General features: G+C 37.4%; 1 long non-coding RNA gene across 1 annotated transcript in view; it reads left to right on the top strand.

The window, feature by feature from the left end:
• Positions 426 to 11,630, top strand: part of LOC110270614 — an 18,442-nt gene continuing 7,237 nt past the window's right edge. The window contains exon 1 of the long non-coding RNA XR_002360254.1: positions 426 to 541. This is a non-coding gene — a long non-coding RNA (uncharacterized LOC110270614). The remainder of the gene's footprint in view (positions 542 to 11,630) is intronic.

Genomic DNA, 11,630 nt, shown 5'->3' on the forward strand with positions numbered 1-11,630 from the left:
GGGTAATCTAATTAATACCTGAGCGAGTCAGGGTCGATTGATAAATCGCTATTTTACAGTTTATTTTGTCTTGAATTGAGTAGATTTTATCCATTATTCTCACACTTATTCATAGAATTCGCATGTTTTACATTTTCCTTCCTAATTTTATGCTATGATTGAAAACGTGCTTCTTTGGCCTTATTTCGCTAATTTTTAATCCTCTCTTACTACCATTCGATGCCGTGATATGTGTGTTAAGTATTTTCAGAGTTTATAGGACAGGAATGGTTTAGAGAATGGAAAGGAAGCATGCAAAAATGGAAAGAACACAAGAAAATGAAGAATTGAGAAGCTGAGACCGACGCGCACGCGCGGACGACGCGCACGCGCGGACGACGCGTGCGCATGATCGTGCCATACTTAAAGCGACGCATACGCGTGACATGACGCGTACGCGTGACGAGCGTCACATAATGCAGATATCAGAAAACGCTGGGGCAATTTCTTGGCTGTCTTTGGCCCAGTTCCAATCCTGAAAACACTTATTAGAGGCTGCAGAGTGGAGCTGGATGGGGGGAATGAATCATTCACACTTCATTCATACAATTTTATGTTTGAGATGTAGTTTTCTAGAGAGAGAGGCTCTCTCCTCTCTCTAGGTTTTAGGGTTCTTAGGTTTAGCTTTCCTCAAATTCAGATTTCTACTTCACTTTAATTTAGTTTTCTTCTACTTTTATTTGTTCTAGTACTTTAGTTTTTCTATCTTCTCTTGTTGATTTATTTATTCTCCAATTTAGTTTATGAACTCTTCATGTTAGATTCAATTTTCTTTTTAATGCAATTTGAAGTATTTCATGTTTATTGCTTCTTTCTTCATTTGTTGTTATTGATTCCTTTCAATTGGTTGTTTAGATTTTATTATCCCTTATTAATTTTCTATCCTTTTATTTTGTACCTTCCAAGTGTTTGATAAAATGCTTGGTTGTATTTTAAATTAGCTTTTTGTATTCTTAGCTTAGATTGAGTCATTTGGAGAATCTTGAGTTGTCAAAGTCTCTTGTTGATTGGTGATTGAAAGTTGCTAGTTAGCTTAGGTTTCACTAAATCTAGTCTTTGATTAGGACTTGTGAACTTAAGTTGATTTTTGCTCACTTGACTTTCTTTCATTGTTAGAGGTTAACTAAGTGAGAGCAAAAAGCAATTACCATCACAATTGATGACGATAATGAGGATAGGAATTCCAATTCTCAATTCTTGTTAGGACTTCTCTTAGTTGTTATTTTATTTCCTTGTTATTTATATTACTTGTCTCTTATTACAAAACCCAAAAAGATACTTTTCCATAACCAATAGTAAAAACACTTCCCTGCAAATCCTTGAGAGATGACCCGAGGTTTAAATACTTCGGTTTATTTTTATTTGGTTTTCTTTAGTGACAAACAAATTAAATGTTGATTGAGGTTTAATTGTCGGTTTAGACTATACTTGCAACGCGATATTTTTGTGAAAATCTTTACCGACATTTTTCCTCCCATCAAATTTTGGCGCCATTGCCGGGGAATTGCAAATGTATGCCTTATTATTGGTTATTGTAAATATTGTGAATAAAATTACTTTTTCGTTCCTTTGTTAGTTGTTTCTAGTGTTAGGAGTTTATTTTCATTAGTTTTTATTAGTTTTTGTTTTTATTTTATCTTGCTACTATGAATTCTCACCCCTTTGGCTTTGAGTGCGGTTACCATTATGTTGTAGGAAGTGGAGATTACAATGAAGGCTTGCATCAAGGATGGGACAATCAAAGATGGGAGGAGCCACAAGGATTTGATCAACCCTCTTGGCAACAATCTCCTCAAATGCACTATGAGAAACAACCATTCCATGATGCATATCAAGACAATGGTTATGGTGGACCTCTTTATGACAATCAACAACCACCACCATATACCTATGAACCCCCTACTCAATATAACCCTCAACCACCATACTCACAAGCCCCGTTTTACCAAACATCTTCATATGATCTTAACCCTTATCCACCATACCAACCACCTTATGAACCTTATGAGCCATACATAGAGCCACCCCAATTCCAACACAATTATCCCCAAGAACCACCACCTCCAATGTATGCGAGCTTTCAACCACAATATGATCCTAATTATGTTAGCCAAGCGGAACAAGAGCCACAGGATCATTTCAAGGAAGCCATGGATCGACTTCAAGCAACCATCCATCAAATGGAGCGAGAGAAAATCTGGAAAGCATACGAAGCTCTCATGGCTAACAAATCTCAACTTGAGAACAAGGGATTAAAGTGTGTTGTGCAACAAGTGGAGAAGATGGAGAGTGTTGAACCGCTACATCCTTATCATGATGAACCACCCTCTTATCATAAACCTTTCTTCCCAAGTAATGAACCCTCATATCTACCCCAATCCCCAATAGATGACACTCTTGGTGTTCTTCTTCAAGATCAAAGAGAGATGCAAAGGACGACACTAGAGTTCATAGCTACCTTGACTGAGGTAGTAGATAATTTAGCTTCACTGCACGTCAATGCTCAAGGCACTCCCATGGCTACATTTGGAGAATCTAATGAAGAACGTAGCATGAAGGAGACACTAGAAACTCCGGTGAAAAATGAGGAATATGACTTTGTTTTGGAGCAATTGGAGTAAGCCGTACTTGTTGAAGAGGAAGAAGTGGTTGAAGACTTAGGAGATACTGAACCTCCATGGGAATCAAGAGTTGTAGAGTACTTTGCCAAGAAGCTTGAATTTGATATCAAGGAAGTTAGTGCACAACCTCCAAGGAATATTCCTTATGAAGAATTGGACGGAATAGATCAAGAAGCAAGTTTCCTTGGTGATGATGATCATGAATCAAGCCATCCTAGTCATGAACTCGGGGAGGAAGAGCTTGAAAGTGAATAATCTTTTCAAAGGGTGGAAGTCCTTCGGCAAGGTTGGACTGAAGCTGAATATGCCCTATCAAGATGGTTGGAGCTTCTCTACCTAGGTTGTCGTCTACTCCGTCATTTGAGTGGGTAAAACTTATCTCTATTCGCTTTACTGTCCCACTTGAGTATGGTATTCATGAAACAGATGGTCAACTTAGGAGGATTTGTGGCATTAAGCGTAAGGGAAGGATGTTTAGTGGTTGGATTTGCAAGTCAAGACTCATTAAGGTTGAGATTTCCAGAGCTACATGCAAGGGTTGGACTAGTGATCAATTGGTTTGATCTAAGAGAAGAGTTTGGTACTTCATAGAGAATTCAGATTGCTTGCCACCCGGATGGAATCATGATGATCAACTTGAAGACGGAAGTAGAAACAAGATTTGGGATCCCGACATACAAGAGGATCAACTTTGGGAGCTCAAAGCTTGTGAAGAACTTCATCAAGGCTTGGTGAATTCACTTGGAAATGTTGGAGCTTATTGGTAGTCCAAGCATTGGTGGAAGTTTCAAGATGAGTTCAAGCACAAGCCACCATGACAAAGATCTAACCAAATGTCCAACTTAAGGACTTTAACTAAAAGTGCTAGGTGGGAGACACCCCACCATGGTATATTCTTCCTATTTTCTCTTTTGTTTACATTGGTAATAAGTTAAATTTTCATTTTTAGTTATGTTTATTTAGTTTAAATTATGGTTTCACTTGCTTAATCATATTTGGCATTGCTTTGGTAGCTTGTTATTTCTGAATAAACGTTAAAATAAAGGGGCCTTTCACATGTACGCGTCCCCGACGCGTACGCATCGTTGCTAATTTTGCTCTCTAGTATAATGAACAGAGAGTTGCGCTGGAATCGTGCGAGTGGGGTGCCAGGCACACAACCCCATCCACACGTGCGCGTCCCCGACGCGTAGGTGTCGTGTTCATTTCTGGCCCCCACGCGGGGGCGTGACCGATGCGCACGCATCGAATGTAAATGCTGCCCCAGTATAAATTGAACAGAGAGTTGGGCTGGAGGTGTGCTGCAACCGTGCGTCTGGCATGACGAGTAGTCACGCGTACGTGTGACTGACGCTCACGCGTCACATTTCATTTTCTATCATCCACGCGTACGCGTGACTTCTGCGCGCACATTGCGTCGTGCTCTCTTTTCATTTCTTCCTCCTTTCTCCTCTCCTTTCTCCTTCTTTCTTCCTCCTTTCTTACTGTCTTCTTCTTCATTTCTTTAACTTCTCATCCTTTTTCTCTTTCATTCTCATTTACTTATTGCATTTACATATTATCATTCATTGCATTTTAACTTTGTGCATATTTTTATTTTCTTTTCGAAATTCACTATTTTTCCATTGGTGTTGTATTTTCTACCCCACTGTTGGCTATTTCTTCCATTATTCTGATGCTTAGTGACTTGTTTTACATTATTGGGTGCTATTATTTATAGGTCAATACTACTCCTTTATGATACTAGTATTCCTTTGCATTGATATGAACTTATATTGTCTCTCACGACCCACTCTCTCTCCCTCATTGTTGTAATTCTCGCACTATTGATATGCCATCTGCCTATATTGCTTTCTCACTTGTATGTTGTAGCTACCATGTAGTTGAGAACCTCATTATTATTTGGCATTAGCCCACCCATATTTTATTTGTTTGCATATCTTTGTTTGTGGGTTATTCTTCTTCCTTTTTCTCTTCTTTTAGGATGGCCACCGAGAAGGGAAAGGAAAAGCTTCTAAATGGGATAATAAACAAGTCATTTTGCACAATCTTTGGAGAAAGTGCATCAGTTGCAGCAGCCCGTCCACTTCCACTTCTTTGCATGCACCGAGGACGGTGCAATCTTTAAGTGTGGGGGGGAGGTCGATACGAACTTTCGTGGGTTAGTTACTTTCTTTCCAACACCAATGTTTAATTTTCCTTACTAGTTAGTTGTTGCATTGCAAGATAGATTTCATATGTAATTATTTGCTTGCATGTATGTACTACTTGGTTGAAGTGATAAATTCTTTTCCAAGAAACTATTTTATAGCATTTCACTAATTTGAATAAAAATTTTTTGTTGAACTTGCTTGAAAAAATTCATTTTGGAACATAGTTTAGAGCTCGAACACACAAAACCAGTGAGATTTTGATCCTATTTGATTGGTTGCATTTTATCAACCAATATTCTGTTTTGGTGTGTGTTGTTCTCTCTAAAATTGTGATCTTTGTCTTGCTTGATTCTATATTTCCATTGTTTGATGTATGCATGCACTTATGTGATTGAGGCCTTGTTTCACTATAGCTCACATACCCATATGGCCTTATCTTGTCATTATCCTTTGCAAACCAATGTTGAGCCTTTTAACCCCATTTGTTCCTTACTTTAGCACATCATTAACTCTAAGCAAAAAATAATAATGTCCTTAATTTGAATCCTTGGTTAGCTTAGACTAGTGAGAGTGCTCATGAATTAAGTGTGGAGAAACTAGGTTTAGAAACGTTTGGTTTGGAAATTGGGTATTGTACCTTTTTATGAAAATGTGAAAAGAATGTTGAGGACATGTTCATGCATTCAATACCTTAATCATATGCATTGAGAAAAATAAGAAAAGAAAAATGAAAAAAAAAAGAAAAAAAAGAGAAAAAGAAAAAAATAATAAAAGGGGACAAAATTCCCCAAAGTAAATGGTGATAGCGATGCATATGTACTATACTCAAATTCGGATGCATGAATATGTAGCAAAACATAGTTAATGGGTAGTTGGATTTTATATTCTGAATACATGGATTGTCTTAAGTTAGGTTGGAAGTTTAGGGTAATCAAGGATTCAGATTTTAGTCCACTTAACCAAATACAATCCTACCTTGACCCAAACCCCATTACAACCCTTAAAAGACCTCTTGATATGTGTATTTGTGCATTAAATTTTTGTGATTGGTAGATGAAGAGCAAGCCTTAGAAAGCAAGGTTAGTACAGAATTGAGAGAATCGAACCTTAAACACTTGAGTGATTAGAGTGTATACACTTTCAGTGAGGGTTCGATGCTCGATTCTTTGTTCCCGGCTTTCACGAGCTTTCTTCTTGCAAGTCTATGTATACTTCATTTTATGATTCGAATTAGTGGAATCCAGTTCATATTTATTTTTGGAGAATTTGATTTACTTTTAACCAAGTAGGGAGAAGCATTTTGCATGAAGTTGCATTCATATATATAGGTTGCATTTTATTAATTTTTACCATCCCTCTTCACTCCTTTATAGTTTCTCTTGAGCTTAGCATGAGGACATGCTAATGTTTAAGTGTGGGGAGATCGATAAACCGCTATTTTATGGTTTATTTTGTCTTGAATTGAGTGGATTTTATCCATTATTCTCACACTTATTCATAAAATTCACATGTTTTACATTTTTCTTCCTAATTTTGTGCTATGATTGAAAATGTGCTTCTTTGGCCTTATTTCGCTAATTTTTAATCCTCTCTTATTACTATTCGATGCCATGATATGTGTGTTAAGTGTTTGTAGAGTTTATAGGGCAGGAATGACTTAGAGAATGGACAGGAAGCGTGCAAAAGTGGAAGGAACGCAATAAAATAAATATTTAAGAAGCAGATGCCGACGCGCACGCATGGACGACGCGTGCACGTGATCGCGCCAAACTTAAAGTGACACGTACGCATGACATGATGCGTACGCATGACCTTGCGCATAGTCCAGCGATGCGTACGCGTGATGAGCGTCACATGCTGCAGATATCAGAAAACACTGGGGGCAATTTCTGGGTTGTCTTTAATCCAGTTCCAATCCCAAAAATACTGATTAGTGGCTGCAGAGTGGAGTTGGATGGGGAGAACGAATCATTCACACTTTATTTATATAATTTTAGGTTTAAGATGTAGTTTTCTAGAGAGAGAGGCTCTCTCCTCTCTCTAGGTTTTAGGGTTTTTAGGTTTAGCTTTCCTCAAATTCAGATTTCTACTTCACTTTAATTTAGTTTTCTTCTACTTTTATTTATTCTAGTACTTTAGTTTATCTATCTTCTCTTGTTGATTTATTTATTCTCCAATTTAGTTTATGAACTCTTCATGTTAGATTCAATTTCCTTTTTAATGCAATTTGAAGTATTTCATGTTTATTGCTTCTTTCTTTATTTGTTGTTATTGATTCCTTGCAATTGGTTGTTTAGATTTTATTATCCCTTATTAATTTTCTAAGCTTTTATTTTGTGCCTTCCAAGTATTTGATAAAATGCTTGGTTGGAATTTAAATTAGCTTTTTGTATTCTTAGCTTAAATTGAGTAACTTGGAGACTCTTGAGTTGTCAAAGTCTCTTGTTGATTGGTGATTGAAAGTTGCTAGTTGGATTAGGTTTTACTAAATCTAGTCTTTGATTAGGAATTGTGAACTTAAGTTGATTTTCGCTCACTTGACTGTCCTTCATTGTTAGAGGTTAACTAAGTGAGAGCAAAAGGCAATTACCATCACAATTGATGACGATAATTTAGATAGAAATTCTAATTCTCAATTCTTGTTAGGACTTTTCTTAGTTGTTATTTTATTTCCTTGTTATTTATATTACTTGTCTCTTATTACAAAATCCAAAAAGATACTTTTCCATAACCAATAGTAAAAACACTTCCCTGCAATTTCTTGAGAGACGACCCGAGGTTTAAATACTTCGGTTAATTTTAATTGGGTTTGCTTTAGTGACAAACAAATTAAATGTTGATTGAGGTTTAATTGTTGGTTTAGACTATACTTGCAACGCGATATTTTTGTGAAAACCTTTACCGACATTTTTCCTCCCATCATCGACCCCACAATGATTATGGTTTGAAGAAAGCTATGGTTATCTTACAGGTCTTAGTCATGCAAATAGAAGAGTAGAAGATGTTGGTATGTTATTTTTAATTGCATAAAAGAAATAATGAAAAGTGTATAAAATACTTTGTGAATTTGAAAGTAAATAGGGATAAGGAATTGGTTAAGGTTTGGAGTTGCTTCGTCTTTCTGAATTAACTCTGGTATTACTGTCTTTTTCAAGTGTGAATGATTCCTTCAATGGCAGGCTGTATGACATCAACGTCATACGGCCGCGGTCGCCAATCTTCTCCAGATCTGAACACTAGGGTCAGTGGGCATCCAGTCTGATTGAGGGTGAAGCTCTTACAGTCCATTCATCTTAATGATCTTACTCAAAACGCCACAGACAAGGTCGGATCTTCTAAATCAGAGAATGATGCATCTTTGGGTTCTAGCCTCTACCACAGTGACCCTAACCTCCCTGTAAATTGGCTGAACTAGTGTCTCGAGAAGTCCCCAATGAAGTCGTGGATTAGACGTCTGAGAAATGTATAATCAAGCTGGCGGTTCAATGCTTTCCTGGCTCGTATTCGCACGAACCCAAGTAGACACAGATGGTTGTCAAGCACGTGGTCTTAGTATGAAGAACCGAACTGATTATCATTGATCATCCCATTCATCATGTTGAAGAATGAATATACATCTTAGAATTGAATCAAACACGAATTGAATAGAAACAGTAATACTTTTATTAATTCATAGAACTCAGCAGGGCTCCTCCCCTCAACCTAGGAGGTTTAGAAATTCATACTGAAAGGAAAATACAATGTAAAACTCGAAATATGGTGTATAGGTTCTAGATGATGTAAATCTAATCCCTTAAATACTAAACTAATGACTAGTAAGGGTAAAACAGTATTTTTAGTGCTAAAATCAACTTCTGAGGCCCACTAGGGAATTGAACACTGGCTAGGAGTCCTTTTTGGGCATTTGGACGCTGGTCTCTTCTCCTTGAGTGCTGGACGCCTGGAAAGGGGCAGGAGGCTGGGGTTGGACGCCAGTTTTGGGCCTTCTAATCTGAAGCAAAGTATAGACTATTATATATTGCTTCTATAGCCATTCAGAACGTTCCATTTGGACTTCTGTAGCTCCAGAAAATCTCTTCCGAGTGTAAGGAGGTCAGATCTGGACAACATCCGCAGTGCTTTCTCTGTCTCTGAATCAGACTTTTGCTCTAGCTCCTCAATTTCATCCAGAAAATACCTGAAATTGCACAAGAACACACAAACTCAAAGTTGAATCCAAAAATGTGAATTTAACACTAAAACCTATGAAACCTTAATAAAAACTAAACAAAACATGCTAAAAACTATATGAAAATGATGCCAAAAAGCGTATAAAGTATTCACTCATCACAACACCAAACTTAAAATGTTGCTTGTCCCCAATCAACTAAAAATAAAATAGGATGAAAAGAAGATTAAGATATAATAGATCTCAGAGTTTTCAATGAATCTCAGTTACAATTAGATGAGCGGAACTTAGTAGCTTTTTGCTTCTGAATAGTTTTGGCATCTCACTATCCATTAAAACTCAGAATGGTTGGCATCTTTAGGAACCTAGAATCCAGATGATATTATTGACTCTCCTAGTTCAATTCTTTTTTATTCTTGAACACAGCTTTTAGAGTCTTGGCCATGACCCTAAGCACTTTGTTTTCCAGTATTACCACCGGATACATAAATGCCACAGACACTTTAACTAGGTGAACCCTTTCGGATTGTGATTAAGCTTTGCTAGAATCCCCAGATAGAGGTGTCCAAAGTTCTTAAGCACACTCTTTTTGCTTTGGATCACGACTTTAACCGCTCAGTCTCAAGCTTTTCACTTGACACCTTCACGCCACAAGCACATGATTAGAGACAACTTGGTTGAGCCGCTTAGGCTAGGATTTTATTTCTTTAGGCCCTCCTAACCACTGATGTTCAAAGCCTTGGATCCTTTTACCCTTGCCTTTTGGTTTAAAGGGTCACTGGCTTTTTTCTCTTATCTTTTAGTTTAAAGAGCTATTGGCTTTTTCTGCTTGCTTTTTCTCTTTCTCTTCTCTCTTTTATTTTTCGCATGCAACCTTTTTTTTTCTTTTTCATTTTGCTGCTTTTTCTTGCTTCAAGAATCAATTTTTGCATTTTTCAGATTACCAATAATACTTCACTTTCATCATCATTCTTTCAAGAGCCAGCATACTTAATTTCAACTTCAAATATGCACTGTTCATCCATACATTCAGAAAACTAAAGCAATGCCACCACATCAAAATAATTTATTATTCTTTATTGTAAAGCTCGAAAATTGATGCATCTTTAATTCTTCTAAAAAAATCCACTATTTTATTCATGTTTAATGATGATAAGAGGAATACTTTATAGCTAATTGGTAATTAAAAATTAATTAATACTAATGTTTATGCAACTCTTAATTTAAAATGACAATAAAATAAAATAAGAATAAAGACTTAAATGCTACTAGTGATCATGTAAACCTAAATATGAGACATAGGAATTAGAATAATAGAAATATGAGAAACAAGAATTGGAATAGCCATAGAGTTAAAACTCAACAACCTTCAGCTTGAGGAGTGCTGGGATCTTTAAGTTGAGGGGCGCTGGGCTCTTCAGGGGAGAGCTTCTGACGCTTCAACTCCTCCATCTCACACCCCTGCTTCTCTTGCTCCTTGATCAGTTTACAAATCTTGCTAGTCTAATCTTTCTGCTCCTTTCTGAGTTGATCTAAGGAGCTTTGCAAGTGTATCACAGATGCCTTCAGCTGGTCCCAGTATTCAATTGGAAGGATCTCTTGGGGATGCTCAGGTGCCTTCCTTTTGGGTTGATCTTCTTGTATCTTGGTACTCTCCATCACCTGCTTGGTGATTGGGTTTTTTACTGGAATAAAATTGTCCACATGGATCAGAACTTTAGCCTCTTGGCATAGGCAAAAGATAAGATTTGGATAAGCTAGTAATGCATTGGTAGACACCCTGTTTGCCAGCTTGTAGATCTCACGGGGGATTATTTGGTGGACTTCTACCTCATTTCCTATCATGATACAATGAATCATCACAGCTCTTGGAATAATGACTTTAGAGTGGTTACTCGTGGGGAGTATAGAATGCCCAATGAAGTCTAGCCATCCTCTAGCAATTGGCTTGAGGTTTGCCCTTTTCAGTTGGTTTGGCTGCCCTTTTGCATTCTCAATCCATTGAGTTCCAGGCAGGCATTTGTCCCCTAGGACTTGATCCAACTTTGGGTTGGCTGCCACCCTTCTATTGTATGATTCAGGGTCATCCCTTTGCAAGGGTAATTTAAAGATCTTTCTCACCCTATCCAGATGAAAATACATGATCTTCCCCCTGACCATAGTGCGAAAAGTATGGAATGTTGTTCCATTTTTCTTTTGTTGATCTGTCATCCACAGATTTGCATAGAATTCATGTATCATGTTGTATCCAACTTTAAACTGAGGATCAGCTAGAATCTCCCAGCCTCTTCTTCGAATTTACTCTTGGATCTCCAGGTATTCTTCTTCTCCTAATTTGAATCCCACCTCAGGGATTATTGGCCTTTTAATCATTATCTTGTGCTAATGTTCTTCATGTTGCTTGGTAAGGAATCGAACAGGTTTGAAAATAACTATTGAGTTATCTTCTTTCTTGTTCTTTAGGGCGGTCTTGCCACTTCTTGGAGCCATGGAATTGAATTCTTGAAGAGAGAACAGGGCTCCTTCCACACCAAACATAGAATATTTGCTCGTCCTCAAGCAAATGTTAAGAAAGGAAAAAGTGAAGTAGAAGAGAAGAGGATAATAGAATGCGAATAAGAAGGGGTGAGTGAGAGAGAGAAGCACAGT

This window comes from Arachis ipaensis, chromosome B04 (assembly GCF_000816755.2).
Source record: "Arachis ipaensis cultivar K30076 chromosome B04, Araip1.1, whole genome shotgun sequence".
Lineage (NCBI taxonomy): Eukaryota > Viridiplantae > Streptophyta > Magnoliopsida > Fabales > Fabaceae > Arachis > Arachis ipaensis.